Consider the following 12,463-nt stretch of genomic DNA (forward strand, 5'->3'; position numbering starts at 1 on the left):
ATCAGTCATTTGCATATAAGATGTTCATCTCCGTGGCTCTGGGGTACTGCACTTGGCTTTCATAGGAACCAGCTGAGTCTGAAATCACAAGACTGAGAAACTGGATACTTCTTCAGTTCCTCCAAAGTTGGAAAATCACTTACAGGGTAAACCGCACCCATAAATCACAGCCTCTGCCCATCAGTCAGATAATGAAAGTACTTGTGTAGGCCCAAGAATGCCTTTCATATAACACATAATTCATTCAGCAAATAGTTGGGAAACAAAATTTATAGCTGAACCCTATGTTAGCAATTTAGCTATAGTCTGTGTTATTTTCTTCTTTCTTTTGACTAGAAGGTTGATTGTGTTATGTGTATATACAGGTTCTTTTGTTTTTATTGATTTTTATTTTGTACAAATGGGGACTTTAAAAAGAATAACTATTCATTGACCTTTAACTAGGATCTCTGTATTTCTTTTATTTATATCCTCTGTAATTTTCTTTATCATAATTTTTTTGATTCTGCTCCATTACACAAATTTTCATGTCTCCTCTTGTTTTCCTTCTAAATTTTCATTTATTTTTTCAGATAAATTTATTCACTATGATGCTATCTGACCATTCTTATGATAGAAGGTAATGCAATTTCTTTCAGGCTTGAAACAAGGACACACTAGGGCACACTATTGATACTGTCATATGTTGTCACGTCATTTCTCGGATAAGAGACAGTAGTAACCAGTAAAATATCTGCAGAGCTTTATTAATTATTCTCTTTTCCTAGTTTTGAAGTGTCCATTTCCCAGAAAGATTGGTTATTTGTTCTGTGAAAATGTAAGTTTTTTTCAATTAAACATTTCCATTCCACACAAAACCCTGCACATCTAGGTAAGCAAATCCTTTTGTAATTATACTCTCTTAATAGAAGAGCAGAATCAATACCGTTGTCTTACTTAGCATGCCAGCCTATAAATTATACTGTCTGCCCCTTGGTCCCTGTAGATTGCATTAGGTACACTGCTCCAGCAGAGTTTGAACTTTGTGGTTGTGCTGGTTATAGTATATGGAGAGAGGAAATAAGCTTGCCTTGGCCTTATCTTCTTAAAAGGCATTCAGACATTTATTTATGAATGAGTAGGGCAGTCCAGGGCAGAGAAAATAGGACATTTGTACATCTTACTGATTTGTTTCTGGCTTCAGGGGCCATTTAAAGAGAAAGAGTAAGCACGAACAGACCAAACCTGAAGCAATTAATGAGTAGATAACTCCCCAAGCATGTGCGTGACTGCCACTTAACCTGTGTTTAGTCTTACCCCATCACAAATCTTTCCTGTTTTCATTTATTTATAACATTTCCTGACAGTAGCACGTATTTTCAGAATTTTGATTTCAAAATTGATGTGACCTATAATTCCTGAGCAAATAAGTAGGGATATCGGTTGCATTAGGTCAAACCTCAAAGTTGATCAATTCTTATTTCTCATGAGACATTGTTTGTTAGCCATTGTATCTTTAATAGCCTTTTAAACACATTCATCTCTGGACTAAAAATACTTTTTAAAAAACCAAAAATGAGTACTTTTCCAGAAGCAAACTTCATAGTTGTCTATATTATGTACTTATGGGTCTTCATGTTAGAGTTATAAAAATATACGGGATGTACGAGATGCATGTGACCCATATGAAATAATGAAATAGTTGATCTATATTTGGTTTGTAGGATAAAAATCAGAGATTCTTCCAATTTAGGTTCAAAAATACTTTGAGCCCCCTAACTCATTTTTTCCTGTAACAGTGGCTTGTCATCATATCAACAGATTTCAGGAAGCTCTGTCCTCTTGCCTGGAGGCACTCCAGAATTCATTTAGGTGGTTTATGTAATAGTGGAAAGATTCTTAGAAATGGGACAGGGTGGATAGAAGGTAATTGCTTTTTTTTTCTGATGAAATAGTGCCTGTGGGTTTTTTTTTTTTTTTTTTTTTTTTTTTTTTTTTTTTTTTGGATAGTAATTTCACAAAGATCCTAAATTGAAATCTGATGGAATAATAGGACACAGGCGTAGCCACTGTTCTCTATTATGTACAACATGACTGTATCTGTGACCTACGGTTGAGCATATTGTAGGTTTATTTTTCAAACTGCCAGTTGATTAAGATTTCCCAGAGTTTGACACAAAATATGCAATCACTGAGCCTCTACTGATGCATTTGTATTGTCAGGAAGGCTGTCAAGTTCTTGGTCAAGAGAATGGCTTCCATGTTTTGCTTTCATAGTGAATGGTTTTGGAGATAAAATTTTATGCTTATATTTACTGAGGTCAGAATGCTGAGATTTCATCCAGTAGTATAAATAAAAATAATATGTCACAAGGTATTTGCAATAATATGTCACAAGGTATAACCATTTGCCTTGTACTAGGCCCTGTTACTACTATTTATATACATCATTTCATGTAGCCCTGTATCATCCTTTTGAGATAACTACTCTTATATCCTTATTTTCAGATGAGGAACTAAGAAGTTAAAAATATGCCCAAAGACCCACATAGTAGCATTAACTCCAGCTCAGAGCTGACTCTTGTCAGCTGCTTACAAATTGTCTTTGTTCTTCTGAGTGGAAAGTCCATGAAACAGGAAAGTATTAATAACATGTAGCGTACTTTTTTATAAAATTTTCTTCCTGTTAAAACATAGTTTGGTTGGTAACAATTTTTACCCACTTTTATCTGTCTATTTTCCTTTTCTAAAATACCATCATCAAATTTTATAGAAAGAGACAAGGGAAAAATGTATGGTCTTTTCTGCATCTAGACATACTTAAAAGTATATGCTAAAAGAACCACTATATTGTATTGTGCCTTACCACTGACGGCCTGGGTGTAAATTCTTCAGCTTTATTTTGTTTGTTTCTTTACTGGAAGAATGAAGATCAAATCACTGTGCCTTGCTACTCAAGTAGGGATGAAGGACTTCAGCTCCTTACAGACAGTATAATTATAAACACTAGGCCAGGGATATAATTGTAAATATAAAAATGTGAGGTTTCCTCATGAGATACTGAGTTATCTGAGCAGCCTGCAAAAGGTGCTCTGTGTCAAAGGACATAGGACAGTAGGAGGAGAAAAAGCACTGAGCGATAGTCCCAAAATTGAGCAGGGATGCTTCCAAGGAGAGGCATACCTGAAAACAGGATGTAAATTCACCTTGCTGTGAAGGACTGGAGGAGCCAACCTTTTAAATCCTGCTGCTAGTGGAGGGTCTTGAGTGTGCCCTCGGGGCATGAAAGCCAGGAGCCAGCACACCCTGTTTAGCAGACATGTGGCTCCAGGGAATTGGCAGGCAGAACAGGTTGATTATGCATTGCCATGGTTATTCTGCCACTGTACCCTTATTCTCCAGTCCCTTTCTTCATTGCTCTGCCAAAGCACAGAAGGGACTGTCCTAAGTGGGTGAAGTGGTCAGGACCTCAGTGCAGGCACTGGGAATTTATTAAAGTGAGAATGAGGCAGAATGGAGGGTTTTCTTCTCTGTATTTGTGAGAGCTTTCTTCCAGTGCAAGAAGGAAACCCCATCTAGTGTCATGAAAACACGAACCTTGCCTAACTGATTTGAGTGCAGGCAAACCAACCCTGCCCCCATGTTTTTAAATGTGGGCTCTTTCCCCTTTCACGTTCTTTTTCATCAAGTGTGAACTCTTGATTTTATGTCAGCAGTTGATCCCCATACAAATAATCTTCAGCAGAATCTTGTTTTCCATATCCTATTAACTTTGGCACCTGCTCTGTTTACTTAAGCACTCAACTGATAAGAAGTGGAATCTTTGCCGATTTTTACCCAGAGCTAGAAGAGAAAACCTTTTAAGCCAGAAAAAAATAACAACCTTCCTCTGAAACAATGCATCAAAGGAGTGCTCCCAGCTCAGTTGGTATTAGGGTGGGCATTGCATGGGTTGAAAACTGATGGAGTGTAAAGAAAGGGGGTCTTTGCACCAGGGGGAAGTAAAGCAACAACAATTAAAGTAAGCAGAGCAAACTTTCCATGACATGCTGCCACCAGCATTTGTAATAACTCCCAGGATAGGACCCTACTGGAAGACGGGTTGGCAAGTGGGAAACTGACAGGAGGAACCAGGAGGGAGAAGGCAGGATATGGTTACTAGAGCAGAGATCCACAATAAAGGCTTGGAGATAGAAACAAAAGCAGAAAATTTAGAATGATTAAGACTCACTTGATGTCACTTACCTGTCCCAGTGAATTTGGGTTCTTTTCAGTGCCCTCTGTGAGGACAAGAATGACATCACAGCATACCTCCAGCTCTACTTTCTAGGGAACCACAGATCTTGGCTCTTCACACAGAAATACTCAGAATATCCAAATAATGACACATATCAGAAACCTTATCACCAAACATTTTAAATTCCAGGCTGGGCGAAGGAGGCATGTCTTACACAATAGGGGTCCTGTTTTGGGGGAGGTTTGTCATAAAAACTTTTAATTGATCATTAAGAGAAAAAAATGAGATTTTCATCTGAAACCTTGGGTGTCTCAGCCTTTTTCTCTCAGATTTTGGGTAAGCTGTACAACTAAGTTGGATTTACTTTCTCCATCTTCAGTGGAAGAAATGATCTTGTTGGGTAAAACAAGTATGTTAAGTGTAGATTCATAAACACAGGTTTGTATGGAAAGAGAGGATGGAATTAGCCACACCTGTGAAGATCTAGGGAAGGGTAACATCTTTTTTTTCCAGTAAACATTTATTAATCTTTTATGAGGTACCAAGCACTTTAGTAAGAGCTGGGGAGGGGAGAAAAAAGCAATGGCAGTCCATCTTCCCCAGGAGCTCTCAGACCCTGTGTCAGGCACAATGTGGGGGTGGAGATGTGCCACAGCAGTGAGCAGACAGGAGTGATGGTGCCTGGGAAGAGGCAGGCAAGGGTCATGAGAGCCTGCAGAGAAAAGGAGGCATTTGAATCGGTCATGAAGGACACGCAGCAGTTTTTACAAGTGGACGAAGGACATGCAAGGCAAAGAGAACCTCAAAGAGAGAACGTGCAAACATCTGGATGGGTTTGCCAGGTCCAGGGAACTGAAAGGAGGTCTGAGTGACTGCTAAGATTAAAGGCACAGAGTGTGAGGTGAGGAGGCTAGGAAGTTCTACAGGGTTCAAATCAGAAACGCTTTGTCCTATAAATTGTGTGGAGCTGTGGGAGGGCTTTAAGCAGTTGAGTGATGTGATGAGGTTTATGTTCACGAGAAATCATTTCATCACACTGGGAGAACGGACTGGAAAGAGATCTTCCTGGATGCAGAAGATGAGCACAGACACTGTTGCTGTGGCCCAAGCAGGAAAGAATGAGACCAGACCTGGGGCAGTAGAGGTGGAGCTGGAGAGGAGGGACACAGTGAGAGAGAGGAATGGAGGGGGCTGAAGAACACTGAGTGAGTAAACTGGAAGTGGTAGACGCAGAAGACCAGGAGCAACCAGGGTTGTCCAGGGTTTCTGGCAGAGGTGACTTGGTGAGTGAGGGCATTATTGACTCTGACAGACACATGAGAAAAAAACCAGCTTTTGAAGGGTAGTGGAAACAGAAAGGGGCATTTGGGACATATTGGGATGGGTTGGGACATGCTGGGATTGAAGGGGCCTGCGGCCATCAGGTAGAGTGTGTAGCTGACATTTGGAAGTATTGGGCTAGAGTGTAGGTGAAAGCCTGGCTGGAAAGGTAAAATACCATTGGTATCATAGAATGAGGAGAAAGTAGTATCAGAAAATCAGAAAAGGATGTAGTTTTAGGCAGAGTCATCAGTACAGCATTATCAAATACTGCTGAGGACTGAGCAAGGTGGCTTACACCTGTAATTCCAGCACTTCGGGAGGCCAGGAGTTTGAGACCAACCTGGGCAACATGATGAGACTCCATCTCTACAGAAAATTTAAAAATTAGCCAGGCATGCTAGCGCGCCCATAGTTCCAGCCACACAGGAGGCTGAGGTGAGAGGATCACTTGAGCCTAGGAGGTCGAGGTTGCCATGATCATGCCACTGTTCTCGAGCCTGGGCAACAGAGAAGGCAAGTAAGAGAAGAACTGAAACTTGCCCATTGGATTTGATCATCTCTCCTCAGCTCTTGCCTTGTGGAATTGTGGCGGAGGTGGAAAATAGATTATAACAGGCTGAGGGCAGCAGGGTAGGATGCAGGTTGTAAAGCCAGTATGGATGACCAGATGACCATTTTCATTCAGTTTAGCTGGGAGAGGATCCAGAAAGCACTGGTAGGTAACGGACCCATGGGGTCAGGTTTAAACCATCGTTCTATTTGTACACCCCACATGCTTCCACATTGAACTGCTGACCCCATTCCAATATCGAGGCTTTGTCTATGGCTGAGAAGTAGTGCACTACTAGGTCTATGAAATCTCTGGTTAAAAAAAAAAAAAAAACCACTCCTGGACCTGTCATAGTAACTCATGCCAGAGCAAACTGTGTCCCCAAACCATTGCCTGGCCTCTGTGCCTGTAGGCTGCTGGCACTGAAGTGGCTTGCACAGTGGAAAAAAACAAAAACAAAAAAACAACTAAACAAACAAAAACTCTTATTATATCTATTTTTTAGATAGATTTAGGATGTTTGAGAGTCATGTTTTAATTCTCCCATCCCTGCAGTGAAATGTTATGTTCCTTTCTGTAAAACCTTTGGGAGTCATCAGTTATCCTCTTCCACGGTTAAATAAGTGATGTCCTTTGCTGTCGGCTGGAGCAGGGGGTGCTGTCCTGTGACTCATGTGTTCTCATTCACAGCATGTTGAGCAGTGCACTTGGTGCTAGTGTCTAATAAAGCATGCTGAGGATGTTGTCACTGAGCTCGAATTTTCCTCAATGGGGCTGGTTTTCTGTCACCACACATTTTTTTTCGTGCTACACTCTGAGACACTTCTCAATGAAACATTTGTCCTTTTTTTCCCTTTATTATGTCTAGAATGGTGTCTTCTCTAGCTTAGAATTGCATTTTGCTGCTGGGTATTTATCTCTGATTCTGAGTTGTATTTTTAGTGTTCCTTTTGTTCTTTCCTTTTTCTTTTTCCTCAACAAAGAACTTCTTGGAAGGTGTTCCATCCCTGTCTCCCTCCACACTACCTTAAGGAAGCCAGAAGCCATGCACAGTGCAACTTACGATGCAGACATTGACTCTGATGAGAGGCCAGTGCCACAGCCCTCAGAAGGGCAAAGGCTCAGCTCCCTGGATAGACTGCTCCTTGTTCCCACCACACTAATTAATTGTCATCTCAGAAGGCAATGAGACCAATTGTTCCGGCATTGCCCTGGCCAAGCTGACTCTGGAAGAGGCAGTGAGCTGCCAGCTTTTCTGCTGTTGGCCAGGAATCTGCATCCCAGCAGTCTGTCAGGGGAAACAAGCCAATTTGGGGTTTGAAATGCTGCCTCAGAGATGCCAGCAATGGGGTTGCTTGTTAAGAGAACTGCACCCTAAGACTCTAGTGAAATAGCTTGATCTGTGAGAGTGGTTTGAATTCCGACACATGAAAGTGTATACTTTGCTTGGGAAGTGGAAATTGCCCTACTCAAGTGAGCTTATGAGTCCCCTTTGCCACTTAGCTTGTCACTGAACTTAAAATCTTTGTTCTTTACGTTCTACTTTACTGAGGGTGGGGGGAATTTGGTGTTAATAGATGTGAAAGCTCTGTAGAAGATGTTGCTGGACACATCGGAGAAAGAACTGTGATTTTTAGACACTTGGCAGTGGCTTCACAATGGTCCCAAGGAGACAGGGACAGGTGGGGCTGTTCGCATTGCTCTGGATGGGAAAGTGAAGCAGAAAACCACTTATGTGATTTGTCTCAGGTCCTGCGTAGCTGGCTGAAATCCAGAGCATCCAACATGACTACGTCATCTAACACCTAAAATGTCATGGCCTTGAAGTGACAGAAACTGAAATGGGCAGATACTCACTTCAGCTCAGGGCTGCTGCTATCATAGAGTGCCTTTGTGCAAATGGAAAAGGCATCTCTAGGCCCCATGGGCAGGCACATTACACAAAAGTGCTTCTTCCTGACTAACCAAGGCACACAGCTTGGTGAGCAAAATGCTGGCTGGTTCCAGGCCCCAGGTTGATCTCCACCACATGTCCCTTTGCACAAGGCCCAAAATGCACAGCCACACAGGGAGGCCTTACATAGACATTTGATTTGACGGTGGACTAGTTCATAGATATTTGTAGCCAGTTGACCAAATCCTTATTTTATCTCCCCACTTTTCATTCCCAAGATAAAAAAATAAAGTTCATCTATCAAAAAACTAATTGTTAAGTGTCCCACCTTAACAGTATTCTTAAGGAACTCTATTTTTTTAACCACTTTTCTCTCCCTGTAAATTATGCAACCCACCCTTCCTTTTTGATATCTGCTGTAGCAAATTGTAAGGCAAAACTCTGCCCACAGGACGTGGTCTTTAAAGGAGTCATTTCCTCTTCCATCTCCTCCAGGCCATTCCCATCGTGTTTTCCGTGGCACTGGCAACAGGAAGGCACACTGAATAGCAGCGCTGAAAAGGCACTTTGTTGTTTATGTTATTACTGTGGGTTTGTCTCTGCCTAATAATTAGCGTTTCCGGCTTTCTGAATTTATTTGCCAAAATACTTGCAGGACTTTTGTGAACAAATAAGGGATGGTTCTAGACAAAACTGACCACTGCCTTGCAAGGCTGAGCAAGGGATGTTTCTAGACATAATAGACCACTGCCTTGCAAGGCTGAGCAAACTCTTAGCTGGCTAAGTTTTTTTTTACTCAGGGAAAAGATTTGCTCAGGGAAAGATTATCCTAGTAAAGGAAACACTTTAAATCACTGATCCGGCATTGGTGCTATCTCAGCGACCACAGTTCCAGGAAGGTCGAAGTATTCCAGTGTTCCTTTCAGGACAGGGTAGGTCATTGTTGAGGGGTGGAGAGTTCTTGGGTACCACTGGCAAAAGTCTAGTCCTGTCTGAATTCCTTCCCGGTGAAGTTCCTGAGCCCCAGCTTCCTCATCTGTAACAGGGGATAATCATATTTGTCTGGTCTGGCTCATAGAATTGTGGTTGAGGGTTAAATGAAAGAAAATGTATGTAGAAGTATTTTGCTAATTCTAAAACATTACAAAAATGTTATTTGTATTAGACTCCAAGGATGCTGTTCTCTATGGGAGGATTAACCAAGGAGAGAACCTTATTCACTATATTTAGGTTAAAAGAGACATACTTCACTCTCTGTTGCATTTTCTCCTCACGTAAAGGAGAAAACTAGATGATAAACAATTTGGCCATCTCCCTGGCCCCTTCACGACCTACCTTGCCCATCTAACCGGTTCCCTCTCTGCCTTGTTCTTTTGAGGAAGTCTTGGCCTACCAGGATTGTCCACATTTCTGTGGGCAATCACACACCCATAAGGACCATCCTGCTTCATTCTTCTTTTTACCTATCATAATCAGCCTCTCCCAACCAGCTTGTTTTTCTAGCTGCGCAAAAGTAACTCAAATCCTTGCAAGTGTGCAGGTGAATGGAGCAGGCAGGGTGAGGAATTGATGGGACTGAAGCAGGCAGAAAGTGCTTGTCCCTACCAAGGGGCAGCCACTGATTGGCTACAGCCAGCTCTTCCCTTGTGGAATTGAGGGCCCTGACTTGCTTCGCATCTCTTGATTTTTCAAGAGAAGGCAGAAATCAAGATTTTTATGGGAAATTTCCTGATTTTTAATGTTGGAAGCTGTTTCAATATTTAAAAAATTATATTATGCAAATCAACAGAGCGAGGCCAAACAGCACTTTGTGAATTGTGTTTTGCCCACAGATGTCTGGTTTGTGATCATCTTCGGGTCTTTGAGCATAAGTGTGGCTTATTTACTCAAGGATATTATACACTGGATGCAGTGTTCAGCTAGAGCATCGCCTCCTGGCCTGCCTCTGACTCTCTCTAGTTTCACTTGGTCACATTTCTCTTTGATCTGCTGTACCGTGGCTCCCACTTTAAGCAACAATTCTTTCTTTAGTTGACGGTGACATTTTTTGGGACCCTCTTATCTATACCAGCCTTGGCCTTTCTGCTCTCAGGGTCCCTGGGCTAGGCCCTCCAAGATACCACCCTTTCTTCAAGCCGAGTGATGATTGCCCATGGCAGTCACTCTCTATCTGTTGCAGATTGTTTATACTGTGTAAATTTTTACAATAAGAGTCTTTGCTACTTTTAGTGTTTCTGAATGAGGAGGTCATCTTTCTGATTATAAAGGGATAGTTGTGAGACTCTGAGGAAGGATGGATATAAGCCTTAATTCCAAGTTCTACAGTGAACTTGGAATTATGTCCCTTAAAGTGACTTTGGGGGCTCATATGAGAATATAACCCTGCTCAGAAGAAATTACTTTTAAAATAATATCCACAAAGGAACTGGTTAGATTTTCTAATGTGTTCTCCAGATATTTACCAATGATACCTGCATTTTTTTTCTTGATGCCAGGTAGATTGTAAGGAATTTCCATTATTCCATCTCAAGTTTACAATGAAATAATATGCTGAAGCAATTCACCACCAAGAGTTCTGTTTAAAAAAGGAAGTCCCAGCTCCAACTTAGGTTCAACAATTGCTTCTGACACTTGCCAGTGGCTCATTATAAGAAACAAACAATAGACATTACCATTGGAGAGAGAAATATAATACGATTTTAGATTTTCTGACAAGAAGTAGAGCTGAGAACTCCTGCAAAATGGATTGTTTTTAAAATCTCCAGTTCTTTGAGTTATATTTCCAACAAGTTACAGTTTCGAAATGGTTAAAAAAAAAGTAATTTCGTGTTAGAGTAGTACTTTGTAGTTTAGAAACTTTCATATATAGTATTTCACTTCATCCCCATAGTTTCGTAATGAGATAAGTAAAATAGTTTTCTTAAAAAGATTTCAATTTTGTTTTATACATTAAAAATTGCAGATCACGAGGTCAAGAGATCGAGACTATCCTGGTCAACATGGTGAAACCCTGTCTCTACTAAAAATACAAAAAATTAGATGGGCATGGTGGTGTGTACCTGTAATCCCAGCTACTCTGGAGGCTGAGGCAGGAGAATTGCCTGAACCCAGGAGGCAGAGGTTGTGGTGAGCCGAGATCGCGCCATTGCACTCCAGCCTGGGTAACAAGAGTGAAACTCCGTCTCAAAAAAAAAAAAAAAAATTGCAGATTCCCGGAACTTTGGGAGGCTGAGGCAGGAGGAACACCTGAGGTCAGGAGTTTGAGACCAGCCTGGCCAACATGGTGAAACCCTGTCTTTATGAAAAATACAAAAAATTAGCTGGGCGTGGTGACGGGCACCTGTAATCCTAGCTACTTAGGCTGAGGCAGGAGAATTGCTTGAACCAATGAGGCGGAGGTTGCAGTGAGCCAAGATCATGCCATTGGACTCCAGCCTGGGTGACGAGTGAAACTCCGTCTCAAAAAGTAAAAAAATAGGCAGATTCAGAGATGTTAAATAATTTTCTCAAGGACACACAGCAGGTAGTATATTTTTTAATTTTTTCCTACAATTTGTTATTTTCAGATTGTTAGGGATTCATCTTATACTTAGAAGCTGGTTGAAGCTTGGAATCTTATGATTAGAATTTATTCTGATGGTTTATTTTATTCCTATACATTTATCTCTGGTTAAAACACATATGTCACTGGGAGAAATAATATAAATAATAGTTCTTTAAACTAATATAATGGATTTTTTATTTCTAGACATGGTTTTAATGGAGGAATGACCCAGAGTGGATAGGGTTGTTGAGGAAGAGAACAGGGGGCCCCTTCATGGCTTCTTTCAGTTTGCCTTGATCTTGTCATCTTGCCCAGGGGTGGGATCATTATTTTAGAGGTGAAGCCGTTGGTAGTTTCCAACATTTTCTGCCAGATGAAGGCTTAAAGGGACCAATTCGTGCACCACAACCTCTGAGAAATAAACTGTCATGATAACTTGAGATTGGTATTCTGTTTCAAATCCCAGGAACTCCAAACCTGGAATTTTGTAAGTTACCCCAAAAAGAAATTGAGACCAGTCCTGGGAGAAGTGTCCTTTATTGTCTCTTTGACAGATTGCATGAGAGTAATTTGGCACCTATTGGATTTTGCCAGAATGGTGGAGTGTGGTCAGCATAGGAGGTTTCTGAGTTTTAAGGGCCTGGTATGATAATGCCAGACACAATCCTCTGAGCCACAGACCCATCCAGGCCCTTAATTAAGGGCCTTGTGATGGAACTGCAAATGGGAGCTAAGGGTTTTAGGTGGCTTAGTCTGATGAGTAAACTGTGACTGACCCCATGCAGAAAACATGCCCAGGAATAGCTGTTTGAATGTGTTACAAAGAAATTACACAATGACCTGGAAATTCATCCCCATGTTTATATGTTCATTATATTTCCAAACGGACCTTTAGGTTCCCTGTAGACTTCCTTTTACTTCCACCTTGAAAACAAT

The 12,463-nt window shown here is 41.2% G+C and overlaps 1 protein-coding gene and 1 pseudogene across 1 annotated transcript in view; both read left to right on the plus strand.

The window, feature by feature from the left end:
* The window catches only part of LOC105725245 (guanine nucleotide-binding protein G(q) subunit alpha), a 325,618-nt gene that overhangs the window by 176,926 nt on the left and 136,229 nt on the right, over nt 1–12,463 (plus strand). The gene's annotated exons all lie outside the window — the stretch shown is intronic.
* LOC135268717 (small nucleolar RNA SNORA42/SNORA80 family) lies at nt 6,378–6,531 on the plus strand (annotated as a pseudogene).

Source organism: Aotus nancymaae, unplaced genomic scaffold (assembly GCF_030222135.1).
Source record: "Aotus nancymaae isolate 86718 unplaced genomic scaffold, 86718_ANA_hifiasm-v0.15.2.pri h1tg000041l, whole genome shotgun sequence".
NCBI lineage: Eukaryota > Metazoa > Chordata > Mammalia > Primates > Aotidae > Aotus > Aotus nancymaae.